Source organism: Maniola hyperantus, chromosome 12 (assembly GCF_902806685.2).
Source record: "Maniola hyperantus chromosome 12, iAphHyp1.2, whole genome shotgun sequence".
Taxonomy (NCBI): Eukaryota; Metazoa; Arthropoda; class Insecta; order Lepidoptera; family Nymphalidae; genus Maniola; species Maniola hyperantus.
Window position 1 is genome coordinate 1,961,105 of NC_048547.1, and position 12,219 is coordinate 1,973,323.

The window sequence follows — 12,219 nt, forward strand, 5'->3', positions numbered from 1 at the left end:
TGGTAGCAGGGCTTTGCCGGTAGAGTGGTAACTAGCCACGGCTGAAGCCTCCCACTAGGCCAGACCAGAAATTATGAAATTCCAAGCCAGGAATCGAACCCAGGACCTCCTATTAATAAGACCACTGCGCCAGGGAGGTCGTCGTTATCTACGTCTAGCTAGCTTATTTACCTATACATACTTCGTTAAGCACTGCCACACCTCACCCAGTAATTGTATTCTAACAGAATGAACACATCACTTACCTACTCGACTCAGCGTTTATCTGACACTATTTACAGTTCGGTGCCACATGTATGGATGTATCCATGGGCGAGCTCAAATATTATAATTGAATTTAAAACAACTTTATTGTTTACAAAATTACAGAGAGTAAGAATACAGGATACATTTAAAAAAAACCGGCCAAGTGCGAGTCAAGCTCGCGCAATGAGGGTTCTGTCGTATTTTTTCGACATTTTGCACGATAATTCAAAAACTATGATGCATAAAAACAAATAAAAATCTGTTTTAGAATTTACAGGTGAAGACCTTTCATATGATACCCCACTTGATATAGTTATCTCACTTCGAAAGTTGAAAATACTAATTATTAGTTCATGACCACAATTTTTATTTTGTGTGATCTAACCCTAAATTCACGGTTTTCAGATTTTTCCCCAAATGTCAGCTATAAGATCTACCTACCTGCCAAATTTCATGATTCTGAGTCAACGGGAAGTACCCTGTAGGATTCTTGACTGACAGACAGACAGACAACAAAATGATCCTAGGGGTTCCGTTTTTCCTTTTGAGGTACGGAACCCTAAAAACAAAGGGCGACCTTATCACTAAAGTGATCTCAATGATATGAATTATTATGTATATAAATAAAAAGAAGTAAATACGTAACATAACTTCAGCCGCTAACTGTGTTGCTCTCAGTCATCGGCGGCTTACAATACAACACACGAGTAGATATATAGACCAGAGGGGAAGCTTCATACTAGCGGCTGGCTTTAGGTTCACTCACTCTAGCGCAGCTCACGCACACCACGACGTGTCACAGACGCTCCGTTTGCCGCCAAACTGGGCGCACGGAGCATCCGTGGCACGTCGTGGTGTGCGTGAGCTAGTGTGAAGCTTCCCCTCTGGTCTATAATATTTACTCGTGTGATACAACGTTCCAAGTTACAACTAAGTACCACACTTGGGTCACATTTTAGAGCGCTATCTCTTTTACTCTCGTGTATTTTGTATCGTCTGTCTTATTCAGCATCTAGCACAAATTGTCATTGGTAAAGCTCGATAACGCATTTCCTCGTGTTTCGCTTATCTCTGTAAAATAACCATTTGACGCAAGCCTGTGGTGTTTACTTCGTTGACTCAGTATTTATTTATACTTGCTTGGCCAGTATCTACTTTCCATATATAACTTATTAGGTACCAATCTACTAAAGAGGTTACTTCCGGTGTGGAAAAGTTGTAGAACTTACTTCCGCTTACTTTAAAGAGTTCGTTGTCCTAATGTTGCCTTGGGAGGCCTCATGTTGTAGGTCTAGTGCTCATGTTGTACTCATGTGCACTAATTTAGATTTCTGTAAGTATCATCATGATCATCCCATCGCCGGCTCTCAGCTCGCACAGCTCAAACTACTGGACGGATCGGGGTGAAATTTTGCATGCAGATAGTTATTATGACGTAGGCATCCGCTAAGAAAGGATTTTTTGAAAATTCAACCCCAAAAGGGGTGAAATAGGGGTTTAAAATTTGTGTGTGGTGGAAGTCGCGATCATAAGCTAGTAATATATAATAAACCCACCTAGTGCATTTTCTAACTTTCTAAGAATAGTAGTACTCGCTTTCAAGTAAACATGTAGGTACCTACTACCTACTTACACGTGCGATAGAAGGTTGTATTGCAAATCAACCAAGCTATACAAAAGCGTGGGCAAACCCTACAGGCCCACTGAATAACTGGATATGTTAAGAGAAACATTCACATACGATTGCGATCACTAATGCAATAGGAACAAAGCACAAATTCCCATAAACACTTGCATAAATACTTGAAATACCTACTTGTTAGTTGTTACTGATCATCATCAGATCACTATATAACTATATCCAGTAGCTATTCAACCGCTGCGTGGAGCGGACGTGTCGATCGAACGCGTTATAAAAAAAACTTTGTTTTACCTACTTTTGTGCATTGTGTGTGAGTGATATATTTGAGGTTAACAGTTTTGTCTTATAAGACACCATACTCTTTCACACTGGATTTCAAATTTGATGGTAAATATCTTTTGAAATTAAACATTTTCTTTGTCTGCACTTTGAATGTCCGTTGAATTAACTATAAGAGCTTAGTATATAGTTATATTTTTGTTTATATGTATTTGTTGCTAAGAACGTTAGAGATGATTGATGTGTATCTGAGATATACCTACTTCTTATTCATCTTTTAATTCATGGTTAATGGTTATTTATTGCGCCGATTCAGCACATTTTTAGGGTTCCGTACCTCGAAAAAACCCTTATAGGATCACTTCGTTGTCTGTCTTATCGTGTCTGTCAAGAAACCTTCAGGGTACTTCCCGTTGACCCAGAAGGATGAAATTTGGCAGGTAGGTAGGTCTTATAGCAGACTTAGTGGGAAAAATCTAAAAACCGTGAATTTGTGGTTACATCACAAAAAAGTTAAAATGTGGTTATGAATAAATACCAACTTAGTTATTAATTTCAATTTTCAAAGAAAGATAACTATACTATACCAAGTGGGGTACCCGGTATCAGGGTTATTCCCGTTGAGTCACACCCCCGTGTGTAACACTGTGACACGAGGTGCCAACAATTTCAAAAAATTCCCGTTGTGTAACAGTGTTACTCAATGTTTTGAAATTGTTGGCACCTTACAGTGTTACACACGCGGGGGTGTGACTCAACGGGAATAACCCGGGTATGGGGTATCATATGAAAGGACTTTGTAGGTACATTCTAAAACAGATTTTTATTTATTTTTATGAACAATTTTTTTATTGTATTTATCTTGCAAAATGTCACAAAAATACCCGAGTACGGAACCCTCGGTACGCGAGTCTGATTCGCACATATCGGGTTTTTCATTAACGTCCTTGTTTATACTGGATGCCGATTGACTACTATCACCTGAGCGTCGAAGCGTAGTGGTTAAGACTTCGGCTTCCTATCCGGGCGATCCGGAGTTCGAACCCGGGCACGCACTGGTTTTGTCTGGTGGGAGGCGTCGGCCATGGCTAGTTAACACCCTACCGGCAAAAGCCGTGCCGCCAAGCAATTTAGCGTCCCGGTACGATGCCGTGTGGAAACCAAAGGGGCATGGGTTTAATAAAAAGTGTCATACCCCTTTCAGGTTAGCCTGCTTCCATGGCATCACTTACCACCAGGTGAGATGCAGTCAAAAGCTAACTTGTATCTGAATAAAAAAAATATAAAAAACCTTCTAACTTTTCGGAGTTATGTGCATTTTAAGTATGTAATTAAGTATCACTTGCTTTAACGTTGAAGGAAAACATCGTGAGGAAACCTGAGAGTTCTCCATAAAGTTCTCAATAAGTTAAATAAATAGCGAGGAAACGAGCAGGAGGGTCACCTGATGTTAAGTGATTACCGCCGCCCGTGAACATTTGCAGTACGAGAGGAACCACCAATGCGTTGCTGGCCTTTCAGGAATTTGTTGGTCCCTTGAATAACGCCATGTTGTAATCTAATGGGAACTGCGCCGAAGGGAGTTATAGTTGTGACTTCGACAGCCCTATGTCTAGGGAAGCATAGCCCATAAAATAAGTCCAGTTTTCCTTCTACTTCTGTCACGGTTCAGCTCGCATACTATTGTTAAGACGCTTGGTTAAACAGTTTTAGTTTTTGTTACCTTCAATTTTAACTCATGGTTATCAGACGAGATATGAATGACTTTAGTTCTACCACTGAATAAATAATAAATAAAAACAATTAAAAGTTTATTTAGCTCACAGAACAATCCAAGAAAAAAAATATACAAACGATGTTACAACTTACAACTATCAATTAAACTTCTTACTTGGCGTGTGACGTTGTAAATTTTGAACTACTAACTAGCGTTTCGCTTTTAATAAAAATCAATTTTGTTCAAAGTATGTTGGTGCCACCTAGCATCAAGGTGCAGAACTACGCGTGGGTCGATGTTCAGAGTTCATTCGAGCCACAATAGATGGCGTTTGCTTCGTTGTCAATTGTCGTAAAAATAAAACAAAATAATTAAATAAAACCATAATATCATTTGTTTATTGTTAAGTCATTAACAAAACGGTTCTTATAATATATCCTTAGGTTCCGCAAATATTCAAAAATGAATTGGCTTCATGATCAAACTAAATGAGAGCGGCCACACTCGGGTTGCGTCTGGCAACACCGATTGGTGAGATTTAGAATTTTTCTGGAGTCAACATGTGAAGACGAATTTTTTTCGTTCCAGGAAAATCTCATTCTTTTTCGCCCATGGCTTCGCCTGGGAAAATACAATAGTTATAAATTTAGTCATCCTAACGTATTTCAATGTTTCATCAATTATGTTCCAGTTATTTTACCTTCCCAAATAAATGAGGATAATGGGCGTGGGTGGACTCCTGAAAACCATTGGTGGCCAGGAGTTCAATAGGGTTTCCGTTTGCGTTTCCGTTTTTAGTTTTCGGTTTTCCGTTTTTCGCTTTCGTTTTCCGTATTTATTTCTTTTGCACATTCACGTTGGCAACTTAATTCTATGGATAAGACTTGGTGAAAATCTTTGTAATGAAACATTTCGGTTGTGAAGAATCAAGTTAAATCGAGTTTTGGGAGCTTGGCCGATGCCGTCCAGCTACCTTGCAGTCTTCGCACCTACAAGTAAGCAAATGTTTGTATCCTGGAACAGTTTAGTGAACCTTCTTAGTGTATGTGTACAGTAAGAACCCTGTCTTTACTACTGAGCTTTTATTTTGAAACAATTTTATGAATTTTACTGTGTCATTGTCTATTCCATGCCAATGGCATCTTAAATTTAAAACATAGATTTTATGTACTATCTACCTAAGGCATTCTAATGTATCTAAATTAAGTCTTGGCATTAAGCTAGAATAACTAAGCATTATTAGCCATCACTATGTATTAAGCGACCCCGGTAAAAGTTACATTAAAAACAATTTTGCCTAACATCTAGCAAATTTCATTTATAACACCTCATATACATTACAAGGGAGTCGACGGCTAGCTTCTATTCTTTACTAGGTAGATAGATCAAGTAAGTAAAATTATTTTTTTTTTCCTCTAATCTTTGTAAGGTGGTAGATTATTCCGTATCCGGGTATATTTCTATTCCGCCCAATTTACCACCCTTACAAATGGCGCCCGAACGTTTTTTTTATATAGTTATTTCTGTATATTTTGAGAAATTTTGTGAATTTTATGAAATGTACTCCGCTGATTGTACAATTTCCTAAGTAGTGACACATTGCAAAGAGCACTAAGCTGTGATTTTTGCAGTGGAGAAATTTCAGGCTTATTTTGGTTCCAAGCCAGTCACAATTATCACAGACCATGCATCCCTAAAGTGGTTCTTAAATTTAGAAAATCCCTCAGGACGACTCGCCAGATGGGGTTGTAGATTATCACAGTATAATTTTGTTATCGAACATAGGAAGGGTTGTGATAATGTAGTTCCGGATACCTTGTCGAGACTCATACACGTAGATGTAGTTGGTGATCGTAATGATAACTCTAGTCAACAAGTTTTGGTAGATGACTGGTATGACAAAACATTTAATGGCTGTAAAATCAATCCAGCAAATTTTCCGAATTTTAGTATTTTGAACGATAAACTATATCGTTACAGTAAATGTAAATACCAGCTTCTCAGTGAGTTCGACTGGAAAGAGGTAGTCCACAAGAACGACATCCTTAGAATTATGCAACAAAACCATGCAGACGCAACTGCAGGTCATTTTGGTGTGTTCAAAACTCATCGCAGATTATCCCTCAGATATTTTTGGCGTGGTATGTATAAGGACGTGGTTGAGTACGTTAAGAATTGTGATACTTGCTCTGCGTATAAACACACGACATCAGCCACTCCAGGTCTGCTAGGGAAGCCTAAAGTCTGCGAGAGACCTTTTCAGGTCATTTCGGCTGATTTAGTCGGACCTTTGCCTAGGTCTAAATCAGGATTTACATTTCTTTTTGTGGTGACGTGTTGTTTTTCGAAATATACAATGTTGTTTCCGTTACGGCGTGCCACAGGTGCCGCTGTTGTTAAAGCGCTAGAGAATTTTGTATTTTTGAACCATAGTGTTCCAGAGACTGTGATTGTGGACAATGGGTCCCAATTTACAGGATCTGAATTCCGTAATCTCATTAAGCGTTATAATATTCCGAAATTACACTACACACCACTGTACACTCCGCAAGTTAACCTTGTTGAGAGGTACAATAAGGTTGTTATGACTGCTGTAGCCGCTTTTGTGAAAGATAACCACAGGTCCTGGGACGAAAACCTGTACAAGGTCCAGTTCGCCATAAACAGTGCGGTTAATGAATCCACTGGATTCTCCCCGTTCTTCCTTGTCCACGCTAGAGAACCGGTTTTAAATGGTTCCTTCTATAAGGACACGGATAAGGAGTACGAGGCCGGAATTCCAAGGGAGGAATACGCAGGAAAGTTTGGAACTTTGGAGGACATATTTGGTCAGGTTAGGAGAAATTTGTTTCAGGCTCATGCAGAGTATGCAACGCATTACAACTTAAGGCGTAGGTCTGCAAGCTATTCTGTTGGGGATATAGTGTGGAAAAAGACCTATCCACAAAGCGACGCTACAAATTTTTTCGCAGCTAAGCTGGCACCTAAGTATGAAAAGTGCAGGGTTGTCAAGGTTTTGTCACCTTTGGTTTACGAACTAGTTAGAGTAGCTGACAACCACCCAATAGGCACTTGGCATATTAAGGATATTAAGAAGTAGATATTTGCCATTACTTAGTTTGGTCTAAACTGTTTGAATATTTAAGTTATCAATATTCAATTAGGAATTTGTATGAGTGTAGTGATGTTCTGAGTTAACAGTTACATTACCATGGTTCAGTTGAGGATGAATGTAGTGGATGTATGTAGGGATGAATATGTGATGATGGGAATGCTTGTGGTAGACCAACCGGTTGAGAAAGTAAAAATGCAAATATCGTACTTTGGGGATAACGAAAAGGGGGGGTTTTGTGTTTTGTTTTCGTTTTCCTTCTAGATAATGGATCATTTCTGTTATTTTTCCGATTCTGTTCCGAGATCTATTTTCTAGGAGAGTTATTTCGTTTTTTTTTTTTCTCATATTCCGATTTTGATTCGGTTTTATTTTTCCGAATGGGATAGAGAACGGTTGCCATATCAGATGGACCCGTTCACAACCAGTTTTTCCGTATTTGTTGAGTAACAAATATTAAGATGGTAGTTTAAAAGAGTGAACCACCGTAGGCCTAGACGCATTCTATCAGTCAGCTGAAGAATGAAGCCAAGATGTTTCCACTCAAGTGTCTTAGACACCATGAAGTTTTTTTGTATATATTCTTTTTAGAAGTTAGGGTTGTGTAGTTAAGAATAATGTATAAAACCTTACACTGTTTTCAGTATATTTATTTTGTTAGACAATTTTCCTTGTTAGTAGTAGATGTGCGTTCACGCGTAACTTCTGTGTTTTTTTTGTTTGTTTCAGGCAAATTGTTAGTAGTTGTTGGATGACGCTGAGGGCAGCGTGGTTCAACCTGTTGAACCTTTTCGTAGGAGGGGAAGTATTGTGACGTTGTAAATTTTGAACTACTAACTAGCGTTTCGCTTTTAATAAAAATCAATTTTGTTCAAAGTATGTTGGTGCCACCTAGCATCAAGGTGCAGAACTACGCGTGGGTCGATGTTCAGAGTTCATTCGAGCCACAATAGATGGCGTTTGCTTCGTTGTCAATTGTCGTAAAAATAAAACAAAATAATTAAATAAAACCATAATATCATTTGTTTATTGTTAAGTCATTAACAAAACGGTTCTTATAATATATCCTTAGGTTCCGCAAATATTCAAAAATGAATTGGCTTCATGATCAAACTAAATGAGAGCGGCCACACTCGGGTTGCGTCTGGCAACACCGATTGGTGAGATTTAGAATTTTTCTGGAGTCAACATGTGAAGACGAATTTTTTTCGTTCCAGGAAAATCTCATTCTTTTTCGCCCATGGCTTCGCCTGGGAAAATACAATAGTTATAAATTTAGTCATCCTAACGTATTTCAATGTTTCATCAATTATGTTCCAGTTATTTTACCTTCCCAAATAAATGAGGATAATGGGCGTGGGTGGACTCCTGAAAACCATTGGTGGCCAGGAGTTCAATAGGGTTTCCGTTTGCGTTTCCGTTTTTAGTTTTCGGTTTTCCGTTTTTCGCTTTCGTTTTCCGTATTTATTTCTTTTGCACATTCACGTTGGCAACTTAATTCTATGGATAAGACTTGGTGAAAATCTTTGTAATGAAACATTTCGGTTGTGAAGAATCAAGTTAAATCGAGTTTTGGGAGCTTGGCCGATGCCGTCCAGCTACCTTGCAGTCTTCGCACCTACAAGTAAGCAAATGTTTGTATCCTGGAACAGTTTAGTGAACCTTCTTAGTGTATGTGTACAGTAAGAACCCTGTCTTTACTACTGAGCTTTTATTTTGAAACAATTTTATGAATTTTACTGTGTCATTGTCTATTCCATGCCAATGGCATCTTAAATTTAAAACATAGATTTTATGTACTATCTACCTAAGGCATTCTAATGTATCTAAATTAAGTCTTGGCATTAAGCTAGAATAACTAAGCATTATTAGCCATCACTATGTATTAAGCGACCCCGGTAAAAGTTACATTAAAAACAATTTTGCCTAACATCTAGCAAATTTCATTTATAACACCTCATATACATTACAAGGGAGTCGACGGCTAGCTTCTATTCTTTACTAGGTAGATAGATCAAGTAAGTAAAATTATTTTTTTTTTCCTCTAATCTTTGTAAGGTGGTAGATTATTCCGTATCCGGGTATATTTCTATTCCGCCCAATTTACCACCCTTACAGGCGGATGTGAAATTTTCGTGCTTTGATTTTTAATAATTTGTAAATTCAATTTGTAAAAGGATTGTTTCTCTAACTTTAATAAATAACAAACCTGACATTGGGTAATCTGTGTAAAGCCAGAAGAAGAAAAAAAAAACTTAAAATTACGAGCTGTAAAATACAAAGAACAAAAAATGATTTCGTGTGTGAGCTAAAGGGGACTACTGCCTCAGCATAATGCTGCAGTATTTGACTACTGCAGCGCTGTAGGGCGATTGTCTAAAACCTGCATCAATCATTATTACAATCTCAATTGTTCTGATTGGCTGAATTTGTGCGATTCATGTTGCAACAATGCATTGTGGCCAATAGTGAGCGAGCATTAACCAATCAGAGATGATTGCGATCGTGACATTGTAGCTGTCAAACAACCGCGGTAGAGCCACTGATATTCGAGCAGCATTATAGCATTACTTCCTTTTGAAATTATTTATTCAAAAGCTTCCCTTGATATCGCAGAAATTACTTTTGTTTAATGTAATTTAGTTATTAATTCAATAAAAATCCAATTACAATTCATGCGATTTGATCGATTACTGATTAAAATGAAATTATAATAATTAATATTATAGTTATAGTTAAGAAATTAAATTTCTCTTACTTTAACGGTGAAGGAAAACACCTCTCGCCTCTATGATGGGGAGTGCTCTGAAGAGTTGTTTGATCTCATTCCACCCTCCTTTTTCTACAACCGCACCGCACGCCACCGCAAACAATTTCACCCTCACCACCTGGGTGTCTGGTGCACTTCGACCGCCCGTTGTTGTGCCAGATCCTTTTTTTCACGCACATGCAAATTGTGGAATCAATCCCCTTCGGCGGTATTCCCACTAAAATTACAACATAGGGTTATTCAAGGGGCGGACCAACAAATTCCTGAAAGGCGGCAACGCATTGGTGGTACTACAAATGTTCACGGGCGGCGGTAATCACTTAACATCAGGTGACCCGATTTTTTGCATGGGTATAGATAAAGACCTGGAGAGTGACATTAGGCTACTTTTTATCCCGGAAAATCTAAAGAGTTTTCCCACGGGATTTTTAAAAACCTAATTCCACGCGGATGAAGTCGCGGGCATCAGCTAGTGTTAATAATATGATTTACCAAACACGCTGTAGATTACCTATAGGTGAATTTTAGAGTAGAAAATTTAAGTAATGAAATGAAATGATTTATTTGTTTTAAAAGGTCTTTTTAAAATTGTGCCAGGGACCCTGAAGTAAGTTTGCAAAACCTGTATCTCAGGGTCCCCGCTCTCCCTCCTCCATCATTAGTAGTAGTAGTAGGTACGAATGTTTCCGTAAAACAGGAGAATTTTCAGTTACATCTCTGTCCTTGACCTAGAGCTAGTATCACAAATACGTTTAGCTATTACGTCACAAGGCCCCGCTCCGATCCACCCAATAATGTGATTATAATTACCGATAGGGGGCAATCGAATCAAAATGCACGGAGCGTTAAACGAATGTGACCAAACGGTACCTTAAATATCGGCTGCGATATATCTACAGAATAATAAACGGCTACCTATTCCGGTATCTTCAAGAATGCCAAATTGTATAGTTTAGTCTACTCTGTGGTTTAGTTGTGGAACTTTTTTTTATTTGTACTATAAAACATCAGTACCCTTATTATAAATGCGAAAGTGTGTTGGTTTGTCCTTCAATCACGTCGCAACGGAGCAACGGATCGACGTGATTTTTTGCATGGGTATAATTTAAGACCTTTGGCCCTACCGCGGTTGTTTGACAGCTACAATGTCACGATCGCAATCATCTCTGATTGGTTAATGCTCGCTCACTATTGGCCACAATGCATTGTTGCAACAAGAATCGCACAAATTCAGCCAGTCAGAACAATTGAGATTGTAATAATGATTGATGCAGGTTTTAGACAATCGCCCTACTGGAGATGTGACATAGGCTACTTTTTATCCCGGAAAATCAAAGAGTTCCCACGGGATTTTTAAAACCTAAATCCACGCGTACGAAGTCGCGGGCATCAGCTAGTTTAAAATAAAGAGAAAAAGAGAGTAAAAGTGGACAGGGAAGCACTTATCTCTATGATAGATCTCTACCAGTGACCTTTAGCGTGCCCTTAGCTGTGCTAGTGGTTGTAAAGGCAGTAGAATAGGTATTTTCATCATTATCAACCGATAGACGTCCATTGCTGGATATAGGTCTTCCACACTCCAAGGTCTTGCACCGCCTGAATCCAGCGGTTCCCTGCGACTGGCTTGAGTCCACCTAGTGATGGGTCTTCCAACGATGCGCTTTCCGATGCGAGGTCGCCATCAACACTTTGGGATCTCAACATCTATCGGTTTTCGAACTATGTGCCCTGCGCATTGCCACATCACTCTGGTTCTCTACCCTGACATACCTATCGTCATTCAGGATCAAACCAAGAGTAACCTCACTCTAGTTCACTCTGCTTTCGTTGTTATAGGTAGACCAGAAACTCATGAAAACTACGGAAAATATAGCAACACTGTACTCTGTGTATCCTTTGTATACACGCTGAAATTTTAATGGTTGTTTTCCCGAAGCGAAATGATTTTGTCGTGGTTTTACAATCGATTTACAAATATAAAAAATATAAGAGTCAAAAATGTCAAATTTACAATCGAGAAAAACAAAAATCGAATGAGACCTCGAACCAATAGTGATACCGCGTGCGCGCAGGCTAGTTTATGCCGTATCACTACGCGCGAGAGCTCATTTTGCTCTACACTTTTTCACTTTATTGGCAGCGCAGTTCGAGTGGATGTACCTACCTACTATTCACGTTTCGTCTAGGGAGTTACTATTGTTTTTCACACTTTCGAGTTGTCGATTTTTTTTATTAATTATTTCATAAACAAACATTTTTATTTTTTAAGTTTAACTCAAAATTTCGATAAGTATTACTGAGGGCAAATCGTTCTGCCGCGGGAAGACAACCATTAAAACTTCACGTGCTATAGTACTCTGTGGTGAATATTGTTACTCAGTGTCATAGTGAATTTTTTTAAAATACATAAATTTCGTGATTATGCCGAAGATTTACCTATGCCTAATTGCCAT

General features: G+C 38.6%; 1 protein-coding gene across 3 annotated transcripts in view; it reads left to right on the forward strand.

The window, feature by feature from the left end:
• Gdap2 (ganglioside induced differentiation associated protein 2) overlaps nt 1-12,219 on the forward strand; it is a 93,246-nt gene that overhangs the window by 5,169 nt on the left and 75,858 nt on the right. For 2 of the 3 annotated variants that reach the window (XR_011237386.1, XM_034974075.2), the window contains exon 1: nt 2,123-2,275. The exons of the other annotated variant lie outside the window; for it this stretch is intronic. The gene's annotated coding sequence lies outside the window, so the exon portion shown is untranslated. Of the gene's footprint in view, nt 1-2,122; nt 2,276-12,219 lie in introns of those variants that run through there. 3 annotated transcript variants of the gene reach the window in all.